General features: G+C 41.4%; 1 protein-coding gene across 3 annotated transcripts in view; it reads right to left on the bottom strand.

Moving 5' to 3' along the window:
- Positions 1-14,301, bottom strand: part of LOC129840012 (copine-3-like) — a 79,919-nt gene that overhangs the window by 41,928 nt on the left and 23,690 nt on the right. The window contains exon 1 of one of the 3 annotated variants that reach the window (XM_055907825.1): positions 10,507-10,621. The exons of 1 other annotated variant lie outside the window; for it this stretch is intronic. The gene's annotated coding sequence lies outside the window, so the exon portion shown is untranslated. Of the gene's footprint in view, positions 1-10,506; positions 10,622-14,301 lie in introns of those variants that run through there. One more of the 3 variants, XM_055907807.1, reaches the window with a different exon arrangement.

The following is a 14,301-nucleotide window of genomic DNA, read 5'->3' on the forward strand; positions in this document are numbered from 1 at the left end:
TCTGGCAAATGCCAAACGTCCTGCACGTTGTTGGGCTGTAAGCACAACCCCCACCTGTGGACGTCGGGCCCTCATACCACCCTCATGGAGTCTGTTTCTGACCGTTTGAGCAGACACATGCACATTTGTGGCCTGCTGGAGGTCATTTTGCAGGGCGCTGGCAGTGCACCTCCTTGCACAAAGGCGGAGGTAGCGGTCCTGCTGCTGGGTTGTTGCCCTCCTACAGCCTCCTCCACATCTCCTGATGTACTGGCCTGTCTCCTGGTAGCGCCTGCATGCTCTGGACACTACGCTGACAGACACAGCAAACCTTTTGCCACAGTTTGCATTGATGTGCCATCCTGGATGAACTGCACTACCTGAGCCACTTGTGTGGGTTATAGACTCCGTCTCATGCTACCACTAGAGTGAGAGCACCGCCAGCATTCAAAAGTGACCAGAACATCAGCCAGGAAGCATAGGAACTGAGAAGTGGTCTGTGGTCACCACCTGCAGAATCACTCCTGTTTTGGGGGGTGTCTTGCTAATTGGCTATAATTTCCACCTTTTGTCTATTCCATTTGCACAACAGCATGTGAAATTTATTGTCAATCAGTGTTGCTTCCTAAGTGGACAGTTTGATTTCACAGAAGTGTGATTGACTTGGAGTTACATTGTGTTGTTTAAGTGTTCCCTTTATTTTTTTGAGCAGTGTATATATACAGTGGCGAGAACAAGTATTTGATAACCTGCAAAATCGGCAGTGTTTCCTACTTACAAAGCATGTAGACGTCTGTAATTTTTATCATAGGTACACTTCAACTGTGAGAGACGGAATCTAAAACAAAAATCCAGAAAATCACATTGTATGATTTTCAAGTAATTCATTTGCATGACATAAGTATTTGATCACCTACCAACCAGTAAGAATTCCGGCTCTCACAGACCTGTTAGTTTTTCTTTAAGAAGCCCTCCTGTTCTCCACTCATTACCTGTATTACCTGCACCTGTTTGAACTCATTACCTGTATAAAAGACACCTGTCCACACACTCAAACAGACTCCAACCTCTCCACAATGGAAAAGACCAGAGAGCTGTGTAAGGACATCAGGGATAAAATTGTAGACCTGCACAAGGCTGGGATGGGCTACAGGACAATAGGCAAGCAGCTTGGTGAGAAGGCAACAACTGTTGGCGCAATTTTTAGAAAATGGAAGAAGTTAAAGATGACGGTCAATCACCCTCGGTCTGGGGCTCCTTACAAGATCTCACCTCGTGGGGCATCAATGGTCATGAGGAAAGTGAGGGATCAGCCCAGAACTACACGGCAGGACCTGGTCAATGACCTGAAGAGAGCTGGGACCACAGTCAAAGAAAACCATTAGTAACACACTACGCCGTCATGGATTAAAATCCTGCAGCGCACGCAAGGTCCCCCTGCTCAAGCCAGCGCATGTTCAGGCCCGTCTGAAGTTTGCCAATGACCATCTGGATGATCCAGAGGAGGAATGGGAGAAGGTCATGTGGTCTGATGAGACAAAAATAGAGCTTTTTGGTCTAAACTCCACTCGCCGTGTTTGGAGGAAGAAGATGGATGAGTACAAACCCAAGAACACCATCCCAACCGTGAAGCATGGAGGTGGAAACATCATTCTTTGGGGATGCTTTTCTACAAAGGGGAAGGGCGACAGCACCGTATTGAGGGAAGGATGGATGGGGCCATGTATTGGGAGATCTTGGTCAACAACCTCCTTCCCTCAGTGAGAGCATTGAAGATGGGTCGTGGCTGGGTCTTCCAGCATGACCACGACCAGAAATACACAGCCAGGGCACCTAAGGAGTGGCTCCGTAAGAAGCATCTCAAGGTCCTGGAGTGGCCTAGCCAGTCTCCAGACCTGAACCCAATAGAAAATCTGTGGAGGGAGCTGAAGGTTCGAATTGCCAAACGTCAGCCTCAAAACCTTAATGACTTGGAGAAGATCTGCAAAGAGGAGTGGGACAAAATCCCTCCTGCAGTGTGTACAAACCTGGTGGCCAACTACAAGAAACGTATGACCTCTGTGATTGCCAACAAGGGTTTTGCCACCAAGTACTAAGTCATGTTTTGCAGAGGGGTCAAATACTAAAGGCAGCGTTCCTCCTCCTCCTCCAAACACGGCGAGTTGAGTTGATGCCAAAGAGCTCCATTTTGGTCTCATCTGACCACAACACTTTCACCCAGTTGTCCTCTGAATCATTCAGATGTTCATTGGCAAACTTCATATGTGCATGTATATGTGCATTCTTAAGCAGGGGGACATTGCGGGTGCTGCAGGATTTCAGTCCTTTACGGCGTAGTGTGTTACCAATTGTTTTCTTGGTGACTATGGTCCCAGCTGCCTTGAGATCATTGACAAAATCCTCCCGTGTAGTTCTGGGCTGATTCCTCACCGTTCTCCTGATCATTGCAACTCCACGAGGTGAGATCTTGCATGGAGTCCCAGGCTGAGGGAGATTGACAGTTATTTTGTGTTTCTTCCATTTGCGAATAATCGCACCAACTGTTGTCACCTTCTCACCAAGCTGCTTGGCGATGGTCTTGTAGGCCATTCCAGCCTTGTGTAGGTCTACAATCTTGTCCTTGGAGAGCTCTTTGGTCTTGGCCATGGTGGAGAGTTTGAAATCTGATTGATTGCTTCTGTGGACAGGTGTCTTTTATACAGGTAACAAACTGAGATTAGGAGCACTCCCTTTAAGAGTGTGCTCCTAATCTCAGCTCTTTACCTGTATAAAAGACACCTGGGAGCCAGAAATCTTTCTGATTGAGAGGGGGTCAAATACTTATTTCCCTCATTAAAATGCAAATCAATTTATAACATTTGACGTGTTTTTCTGGATTGTTTTGTTGTTATTGTGTCTCTCACTGTTCAAATAAACCTACCATTAAAATTATAGACTGATAATTTCTTTGTCAGTGGGTAAACGTACAAAATCATCAGTGGGTCAAATACTCCCCCCCCCCCCCCCCTCACTGTATATATATATATATAAAATCACACACAATACCAGTCAAAAGTTGACACCTACTCATTCAAGGGTTTTTCTTTATTTTTTTACATTGTAGAATAGTGAAAACATCAAAACACATTGAATCATGTAACCAATTTTTTTTTACAAATCAAAACATTTTATATTTGAGATTCTTCAAATAGCCACCATTTGCCTTTATGACAGCTTTGCCCACTCTTGGCATTCTCTCAACCAGCTTCATGAGGTAGTCACCTGGAATGCATTTCAATTAATAGGTGTGCCTTGTTAAAAGTTAATTTGTGGAATTTTCTTTCCTTCTTAATGCGTTTGAGCCAATCAGTTGTGTTGAGACATGGTAGAGGTGGTATACAGAAGATAGCCCTATTTGGTAAAATACCAAGTCTGGCAAGAACAGCTCAAATAAGCAAAGAGAAACGAAAGTTAATCATTACTTTAAGACATGAAGGTCAGTCAATACAGAAAATTTCAAGAACTTTGAAAGTTTCTTCCAGGGCTGTTGCAAAAACCCATCAAGCACTATGATAATATTGGCTTTCATGAGGAATGCCACAGGAAAGGATGACCCAGAGTTCCCTCTTCTGCAGAGGATAAGTTCAGTAGAATTAACTGCACCTGAGATTGCAGCCCAAATAAATGCTTCACAGAGTTCACGTAACAGACACACCGCAACATCAACTGTTCAGAGGAGACTGCGTGAATCAGGCATTCATTGTTGAATTGCTGCAAAGAAACCACTACTAAAGGACACAAATAAGAATAAGAGACTTGTTTGGGCCAAGAAACATGAGCAATGGACATTAGACCGGTGGAAATCTGTCCCCTGGTTTGACGAGATCAAATGTGAGAATTTTGGTTCCAACCGCCATGTGGTGAACAGATGATCTTCACATGTTAAATTCCCACCGTGAAGCATGGAGGTGGTGTGATGGTGCTTTGCTGGTGACACGGTCAGTGATTTATTTAGAATTCAAGGCACACTTAGTGGGGCAAAAAAGTATTTAGTCAGCCACCAATTGTGCAAGTTTTCCCACTTAAAAAGATGAGGCCTGTACATTTCATCATAGGTACACTTCAACTATGACAGACAAAATGAGAAGAAAAATCCAGAAAATCACATTGTAGGATTTTTTATGAATTTATTTGCAAAATATGGTGGAAACTAAGTATTTGGTCACCTACAAACAAGCAAGATTTCTGGCTCTCACAGACCTGTAACCTCTTCTTTAAGAGGCTCCTCTGTCCTCCACTCGTTACCTGTATTAATGGCACCTGTTTGAACTTGTTATCAGTAAAAAAAGACACCTGTCCACAATCTCAGTCACACTCCAAACTCCACTATGGCCAAGACCAAAGAGCTGTCAAAGGACACCAGAAACAAAATTGTAGACCTGCACCAGGCTGGGAAGACTGAATCTGCAATAGGTAAGCAGCTTGGTTTGAAGAAATCCACTGTGGGAGAAATTATTAGGAAATGGAAGACGTACAAGACCACTGATAATCTCCCTCGATCTGGGGCGCCACGCAAGATCTCACGCCGTGGGGTCAAAATGATCACAAGAACGGTGAGCAAAAATCCCAGAACCACAAGGGGGGACCTAGTGAATGACCTTCAGAGAGCTGGGACCAAAGAAACAAAGCCTACCATCAGTAACAGACTACGCCACCAGGGACTCAAATCCTGCAGTGCCAGACGTGTCCCCCTGCTTAAGCCAGTACATGTCCAGGCCCGTCTGAAGTTTGCTAGAGCATTTGGATGATCCAGAAGAAGATTGGGAGAATGTCATATGGTCAGATGAAACCAAAATAGAACTTTTTGGTAAAAACTCAACTCGTCGTGTTTGGAGGACAAAGAATGCTGAGTTGCATCCAAATAACACCGTATCTACTGTGAAGCACGGGGGTGGAAACATCATGCTTTGGGGCTGTTTTTCTGCAAAGGGACCAGGACGACTGATCCGTGTAAAGGAAAGAATGAATGGGGCCATTTATTGTGAGATCTTGAGTGAAAACCTCCTTCCATCAGCAAGGGCATTGAAGATGAAACGTGGCTGGGTCTTTCAGCATGACAATGATCCCAAACACACCGCCCGGGCAACAAAGGAGTGGCTTCATAAGAAGCATTTCAAGGTCCTGGAGTGGTCTAGCCAGTCTCCAGATCTCAACCCCATAGAAAATCTTTGGAGGGAGTTGAAAGTCTGTGTTGCCCAGCAACAGCCCCAAAACATCACTGCTCTAGAGGAGATCTGCATGGAGGAATGGGCCAAAATACCAGCAACAGTGTGTGAAAACCTTGTGAAGACTTACAGAAAACGTTTGACCTCTGTCATTGCCAACAAAGGGTATATAACAGAGTATTGAGATAAACTTTTGTTATTGACCAAATACTTATTTTCCACCATAATTCGCAAATAAATTCATTAAAAATCCTAAAATGTGATTTTCTGGAGAGAAAAAAATCTCATTTTGTCTGTCATAGTTGAAGTGTACCTATGATGAACATTACAGGCCTCTCATCTTTAAGTGGGAGAACTTGCACAATTGGTGGCTGACTAAATACTTTTTTGCCCCACTGTATAACCAGCATGGCTACCAAAGCATTCTGCAGCGATGCGCCATCCCATCTGGTTTGTGCTTAGTGGGACTATCATTTGTTTTTCAACAGGACAATGACCCAAAACACACCTCCTCTATTTGACCAAGGGGATTGTGAAGGCCAGGTTATGTGTTGCAGCACTCAATCACACGACCTCAATACAATTGAGATGGTTTGGGATCAGTTGGACCGCAGAGTGAAGAAAAAGTAGCCAACAGGGGCTCAGCATACAGTTGCAAGAAATCCAGGTAATTACAAAGTGTTTTCTGCATAAATTGGTCAACAAATTTGATCTGATCTTCATCATGATTCCATGTGTTATTTCATAGTTTTGATCTTCACTATTATTCAACTATGTAGAAAATAGTTTAAAAAAAGAAAAATCCTTGAATGAGTAGGTGTCCAAACTTTTGACTGGTACTGTAAATATTATGAATATTTAATTCAGTGATTATGACCCAATCCTCAGTAGCCTATTCTAGCAGACTATTTCTTACCTCAATCTTCACGCTATTCATGTTTAATGAAGTAGTCTAAATTTGAACTAAGCAAGATGCTAAATTGTTTACATCTTGCCTACATCTTGTCTAGGCTACAGTAGACTATCTGAAATTAGATATAGGTATATCAGGGGCTATAGGCTACCTGCCTTTATCTAAGCAAACCCTGTCAAAGTTCAATCATAAACCCAGATTTTAGTATGTAGTCTATGTTTATTGAAATGACAAGTCAATCTCGCAAATGGGCCATTTATAACAGTTTGTTGTCTCAACATCTGGCACATAATAGCACAATTGTCAGAAAATAATCTTAACATTCTTTTTTTTGTTAGCCCAAGTGTTCCTTGCTCAGAGATTGAAATCCTATGTCCAACTTTCAAGGAATTTATTTACAATTATATACACCTGGTTCGAGTCATGAATGCTGACTGGCTGAAAGCCGTGGTATCAGACTATATATATATATATATATATATATATACCAGACAAACTCAACGCATTTTTTGCACGCTTTGACAACAACATTGAGCCGGGTGTGAGGGCCGTCACCGACCCAGAGGATTGGATGATCTCGCTCTCCGAGGCCGACGTCAGGTAGGGTCTTTAAATCAGGTCAACACCCGCAAGGCCGCGGGCCCAGACAGTATTCCAGGGCACGTTCTCAGAGCATGCGCAGAACAGCTGGCAGGCATATTCACTGTCATTTTCAACCTGTCCTTGTCCCAGTCTGTAATCCCCACGTTTTATGATTACCACAAACATTCCTGTTCCCAAGAACTCAAAGGGCCCATGCCACAATGACTACCATCCTGTAGCACTTTTGTATACATGAAGTGCTTTGAGGCTGGTTATGGCACACATTGACGCCATTATCCCAGCCACCCTAGACTCACTCCAATTTGCATACCACCCCAACAGATCCATAGACAATGCAATCTCAATTGCGCTCCACACTGCCCTCACCAGCCTAGATAAGTGGAATACCTATGTGATAATGCTGTTCATTGACTACAGCTCAGTGCTCAACACCAGTGCCCCCTCCAAGCTTGTCACCAAGCTTAGGACTCTAGGTCTGAACACCTTCCTCTACAACTGGATCCTGGACTTCCAGACGGGCCCACCCCCAGGTGGTGAGTGTAGGTAACATCACCTCTGCCACACTGACCCTTAACATAGGAGCCCCACAGGGGTGTGTGCTTAGTCCCCTCTTGTACTCCCTGTTCACCAACGACTGTGCCCATGCACAACTCCCAACACCATTATGAAGTTCCCTGGCGACACAACGGTGGTAGGACCGATCGCCAGCGACAATGAGTCAGCATACAGGGAGGTCAGTGACCTGGCAGTGTGGTGCCGGGAGCAGTTAGACAACTTCAAATTCCTCTGTGTCAAAATCACTAATGACTTAAAATGGTCCTAGCACAACACACACACACTTGAAGAAAGCCTGACAGTGTCTCTTCACCATCAGGTTGAAAAAGTTTGGCATGGACCCTCAAATCCTGAAAAGGCTGAATCACTGCTTGGTATGGCTATAGCACTGCCTTCGATCCAATGGCGCTACAGACGCTGGTGCAGACAGCCCAGTACATCACTGGGGCCGAGCTCCCTGCCATCCAGAACCTCTATATCAGGCGATGTGAAAAGAAGGCCCAGAACATCATCAAAGACTCCAACCACCCAAGCCATAGACTATTTTCTCTGCTGCCGCACAGCAAGAGGTACCGGTGAATCAAGTCTGACATTAACAGGCTCTTGAACAGTTTTTATCCGCAAGCAATTCGACTGATAAATAGCTAACAAAATAGCTTCACCTGAGTTCACATTGTATCTGTATTGACCTTTAATTTCAATATTTGCACTGTCTATGCACACTCACAGGACACAAACACACACCAGAATTTGCTCACTCCTACATAATATGCACATACATATATACTGACTCTACTAGGGATGGGCAATATGGCCAAAATATAATCTCATGGTTTTCTTTCACAGTTTGACGGTATTTTATGTTTTTGCTTAATAAAAGTTCTAAATTTGCCACAATGGGTCTTTCTCCATTCGGATTGCTTTATTCTGTTCAATTCAACTTCAACCAAAAATAATTTCCTGCACTCAATTTGAAATCAGTTTCACACTGCCACGATATGGGCAAAAATACAAGGCCAAATGTTGCAATTGCGATTTAGATCAAAACACTTGGGTGAACTTTTGGAATCATGGAAATAGAATATAAATAATAGTGGTGACTTTGAATACAGTGTTGTCTGACATGACATGGATGAGTTATTGTGACCGGCTAAGAACCAAAGTGATGTTTTGTGTTTCCTAGGGGACCCTATAATCTTTGGCTACATTAAATCTTTATTCATATAGCCAACATATTCATGCTTCGCCTATTCCTCTTTGATTTAAAAGATACTGTTGCACAAACACCCTGATTTAGGCCTCCACCAGCACTGGTATCAGGCCGTATTAGCTAGCTACGTTTGCTCTGACTCATTACCTTTAACTAGTTAGCTTAATTTGCTAAGAAAATGCAAACTAGCTGTTTGCAGATGTAAGAAACACAAACTAATAATTTAATTATTGAACACTTGTGGATTTATATTAAGATCAAATTGGAAACAACATAATTGTCATCAACATTGTTGCATGTGCTGCATTGACCATGCAGACGAACGAAAGTGTCTCGTGGTCAAAGCAACAAATGCGCTCCTTGAGTGACAAGGGGTAGGACTAGGTCTGTGTGTAAAGCAGCATGGAGAAAGAGTGGAGGGATGACTCAAGTAGCGGAGTAAACTATTTAAAAAAATGGTCGTTACACACGGCGTATCACATTTAACAAACCAAACATTCAAATACTGTTATAGAAGGTAAAGTTAAAACCCAAACGAGTCTGTGCATCAATACCGGTATATAGTAAATACAGTATACCACCCAACCCTAGACTCTACACACCTGCTCACATGAGCTGCTGCTACTGTTTATCTTATCCTGTTGCTTAGTCCCTTTACCCCTATACATATCTAACGCCATCACTCCAGTATCCCTGCACATTTAAATATGGTATTGGATCTGACTTTAAATATTTCCTGTATATAGTATGCTTACTTTCTTTAATGTGCATTACATATTTCCTATTCTTTTTTTTTTTGTAATACATTGTTATTGATTACTGCATTGTTGGGTTTTGAGTTTGCAAGAAAGGCACTTCACTGTACTTGTGCATTTGACATTAAAACCTAACCAGTTTATAATATCAATAAGGCACCCAGGGGGGTTGTGGTTTATGTTGCTGTATCCAGGCACTCCGTGTTGAGTCATGCTGAGAACAGCCCTTACGTTTCGATCACACCGACAGCTTCATTGCATTTTGGTACACCAGAATGACATTAATTTCCAATGAAACACTGCATTTCCCTTGCAGCATTTCGTTGCAACTTGCAGTTGCAGGGCGTTTGGTGTGTTGCATATTGATCGAACGTATGCATCAAACTGTATGGGTACGGCTTGATAGAAACGGTAGCAGAAGGTGAATGTTTTACTTTTGTTGCACACATACATATCCAGATAATGCTGCACACTATTTTGCGCAAGCATACTATCGGTGTTCTCGAAGCGTAAACTGTGGTGTATTGGCCACATTCCACACCCCCTTGTGCCTTATTGCGTAATCATAACAGTCAAACGAGTTAATTTTCCATCATGGATGTGGATTTATCTTGGGAGTTTAATACGAGCGAATTATCTTCTTCGACATATTCAAATTCCTTTATTAAGTGATGGAAAATGATCTGTGGAGTTTAATACGAGCGAATTATCCACTCTTGCGACATATTCAAATTCCTTTAAGTCATAGCTCGCAAGAATTATTATTTAGAGTTCAACCGAATTTTGCATCTAACGTTGTTACAAATTACTACGATATTTGTTCTTAATTGCCTCGAAGCGTTATGGTGGGGGAAAAAAGGGTTTATTGTATAAATATGTCAACTCTCTTGCTGTTAAAAACATGTTGGGCTAGTTTTCAGGCCTTTGGGCGGGTTTTGAGTAGTCGTCGTGCTAAAAACCCTGGCTCACGCTAATGTTGTTCACAACACACTGGTACTGTATATTTACAATAAACTACATACTTCCTAGTTAACAGCAAAAGTCCAGCTGTGAATCAGACACGCTGAAAACTACCAGACGCGTATTTTATAGTAGAGACTCGACATGGAGAGAACTTCCTTTGAAGTTAACTCAACCATAAAACAAAAAAACTGACTGACTGACAAGAACCCCAAGGCCAGGGCCCATTACGCCCATAAAATAACAATAAACGGATTTGCCTGCTCACCTCGATCTCTAAACTAACAGAGGCTTACTTTATAAAAATAGGTAGGCTACAAATATTACCTTGTCGCACGAAACGGAATATCAGGTCTCTTATGAAACAGTTGTACTTGTCTTGCAACTAAAAAGCACACTGCCGTTACACGAAATGAATAGGAAATATTTCCTAAAAAAGGTGTGGCAGATGGTCAAGTGAGCTCAACATTGGATGATCAGCCACCATAAAAACGTTCCTATTGGACAAGAGACAACGTCACTCACCGGGGGCCGCAGTGCAGGGGGAAGGGTTCGTGCTAACCGGAATCCTTGGGACGTCCCTACCCCATACAAATCGTTGAAGTTTAACATGGTTAAGGCAAATATTTGTGGTAAGGTTAGGGTAGGGGACGTGCTAAGAATCCCAGATAGTACTGGCCGTGCAGGAAGTGACTACACACATATCCCGGTTGTCACTAGTTACCACAGCCACAAATTGCCTGTAAAAATGTATGAAAACCAAAATGTGCTTTTTGGTCTTAATTTAAGATTAAGGTTAGTCATAGTGTTATCAGTGTGCCTAGGGTTAAGTTTAGAAATGGTAGAAATAGGCGGGTTTAGCCGAGTATACACTTGCGGGGCGAGGAAGGATGGAAGGATTTTTAAACGGAACGCCCTTGCCCGGATATTCGTCACACGTTCATCCCGCGATGACTGTGTTTTCATCCACTGGTAGCTTGTTGGTGCTTTATTTGCGCTACAGTCAATTATGATTGTATGTCTACTTACATTAAATATGTAATTATTAATATACGCCTACTGTATAATAGCTAGCTAATTAGCTAACTGACGTTAGCCTGCCTAGCTGGAACCTCTGAAGAAGGAACATGTTTTATTTCTACAATCTCCAAAAACTAACCAAAAACATAATTACTTTTACTAGACGTGTTTGTGAATTAGTAGCACAATTTATAACTTATTTGCATTTGTTTTTACTTACACTTGTATGTTGACATCTCCATATTAATGTTGGAGTTTTAAATTTTGGCAGACTTTTCTAGTCTAGCAGATGTACAATCATCGGGGCGTTTCATGCCCGACGTGAACATAATTGTACATTCGCAAACGCCATTGAAAACGAGGGCTGAGGTGCTTACGTTGCTAACTTCCCTTGCTTGGCGTCTTTATTTGGACCAACGACAAGATTGGGCGCGGCAATTCCCCTAAGGGCATAAGGCGATGGTAAATTGACGAAGGTGTGTCTTTTATCAGTTTGAAACGCAGCCCAGATCTCTCGTGCCTTGCGAATTTGCAAATTAATTGGTTACTATGTCCTGATCAAAAATATTCTTACATATGACAGAGAGCAGACCTTGTGAAACTGGTGCATTTTTGCCAAGCACCTAATTTAAAATATGGACGTCTGCAGTAAAATTCAACATCAAAATATACATGTTTTCATTCAAATCAGTTTTGTTATAATCCACTTATGCTTTCTACTGGTTTAAAAGGTGTGCAACTTATTTCAGAACTACTACTCAGCAAAATGTAAACAATTTAGTAACATTAATACCACTAACTGAAGTCATTTGCATATTAGGCTACCACACACAAAGGGCACACAAACCCTTTCTGTATACAGCAAATACCAAGGCTCCATTTCCTATGTAGGCTATCTAGCATTTCCACTTTGAGCTGTAATTTTTGTTCTCAAATTATGGCTATCCATTTCTCCACACCTATATATTATGCATGCATTTCTACCCATATCCTTGGACAGAACGCCTATTCAGCTCAAATGATAATACAATCCTGTAGAACAGACAGTTCCGCTCACTCTGAAGTTCAGCACATCAATTAATAAAAAAATAAATAAAGTAAGTTAGTTAATAGCCAGCAACACTGTAGTCTTAGCTGTTCACTGCATCACTGAATGAGTTTTCTGTATGATAATGTAGCCATTTACAACCCAATACATTCAATCTTCTAGTGTTGTTGGCCTATCAACTGCGCTCAATAAATAGCCATTTGTAGAGTTGATTGAGACTAATTGGAAACAACAGAAATTAGGCAAATCAATCGGAGACACTTTTTACTGAACAAAAATATGCATCACAATGTTGACCCCATTTGAAACCCAGTGTCAATTGGAAGTGATGAAACTGTGGCTTATTCTGCACAAGGCTGTGCTTGCGTCCCATGTCAGATTCACTCCGGATTTGGGATTGTGTGGTTCTCTATTATATCAACAAAGACCAGCTATATGGCAATTTCTGATATAGCCTACTGCTTTAGATTACAATCCGGTTAACGGCTTGATTTCAAATGTGTGAGATCTGATGGGAAAATAAAGAATATCGTGAAGTCCAACCATAATAAATCATGTCCAGCAAAACTTTGCCTAGATATTGGAAGCATAATTCCACAAATACTTAATCTATTATACACCATGTCACCTCGCACAATTCATAAATATAACTAGTACTTACCTTTGCATGCAAATCCAACAGTAAACCAGTTGGCTTTCATTGCCTTATACCTGACAGTTTGGTACACAAAAAGTAGTGTAATGCATAATATTTAACAAGTAAAATCCAGAAGCACACGCAGTGACTTTTAAAGGAAGCAAACCAAAATAGGCATGTATTGCAACTGAATGACTGAATGACAGGTAAGTCCGAACTTGCTTTGCATTGCAACTCAGCAGCTCTTTCCATAGGCTCTAACAGTGAAAAAGGCATCTTCCAGGCCATATCAGTTTCTAAATATGCTTTACGTTCATCAGCATGTTCAAAGCAAAGCCCTAGGTTGTCATGTATGTCCACAAAGCAACCTACCATTTCACCCCAGTGCTGTATACTAGGCCTTTCTCAATCTGTGGGCTCATTAGGACAAAGTGAGAAATGCAGATATCTCAAATATCAAAGAACACCCAGCATTTCACTCTTTAAAACATTATGAAATAAACAACTTATTTGATGAGTAGCCTATATAAAAAAAGGCGGTATATGTTTTACACCACTTAAATATTAAATTAATGTTCAGAGAACTCATATGAATCAGTCAAAAATATTCCATTAAACCACATGATAAAAACAAGGTACATTTAGGTTTAGTGCTAGGCAAGCTTGTAAGACACAAGAAACAGATGTTCTTAGCCTTCTAGTAGGCATGTTTGCCACTAGCATCTATAGTGGAATTGAAAGTGTGCCTTGTGACAGTGTAATAAATGTGTGCTCTCTTAAAACACACACACACACACACACACAATTTATGAACATAATTATATACAGTGCTCCATCTGTAAACTGTTTGTGCTGAAATAAAAAATGTGAGACCATATCAACAGTGGTCGATAAAAAAAATAAAAAAAACATTGAGTAAAGTGATCCTTAAAGGGAAATTAAAAAAAAAAAGTCAACTTCATATTCATCTCCAGCACCACCACAATATCAACTTATGTGAAAATGGCACATTTCTATGTTTTGTAGTAAAAAGAATAGAGGAAGATAAGCGTTTTGCAACGCCTACAAATAATTGGTTAAAGTCAGACATGACACTCCAATGATGTAAACTTATCCTCTATATTTTTTACTACAAAACATAGAAATGCGCCATTTTCACATATATTGGGGTGGTGCTGGAGATGATGAATATAAAGTTGGAAAAAAAGTTTTACATTTCCCTTTTAAAAGGCAAGGGTGTACAACTCAGTTCCTGGAGGGCCATGTGTCTGCTGGGTTGGTCCTTTCCTTTCAATTTGTTTGCAATTAAGATCTAGACAACCAATTACCTTAATTGATCAATCAAGTACAAGGGAGGTGTGAAAACCCGCAGAACTTGGCCCTCAAGGACTGGCGTTTGAGGTGCTTTAAAGGCTGG

Source organism: Salvelinus fontinalis, chromosome 3 (genome assembly GCF_029448725.1).
Source record: "Salvelinus fontinalis isolate EN_2023a chromosome 3, ASM2944872v1, whole genome shotgun sequence".
Taxonomy (NCBI): Eukaryota; Metazoa; Chordata; class Actinopteri; order Salmoniformes; family Salmonidae; genus Salvelinus; species Salvelinus fontinalis.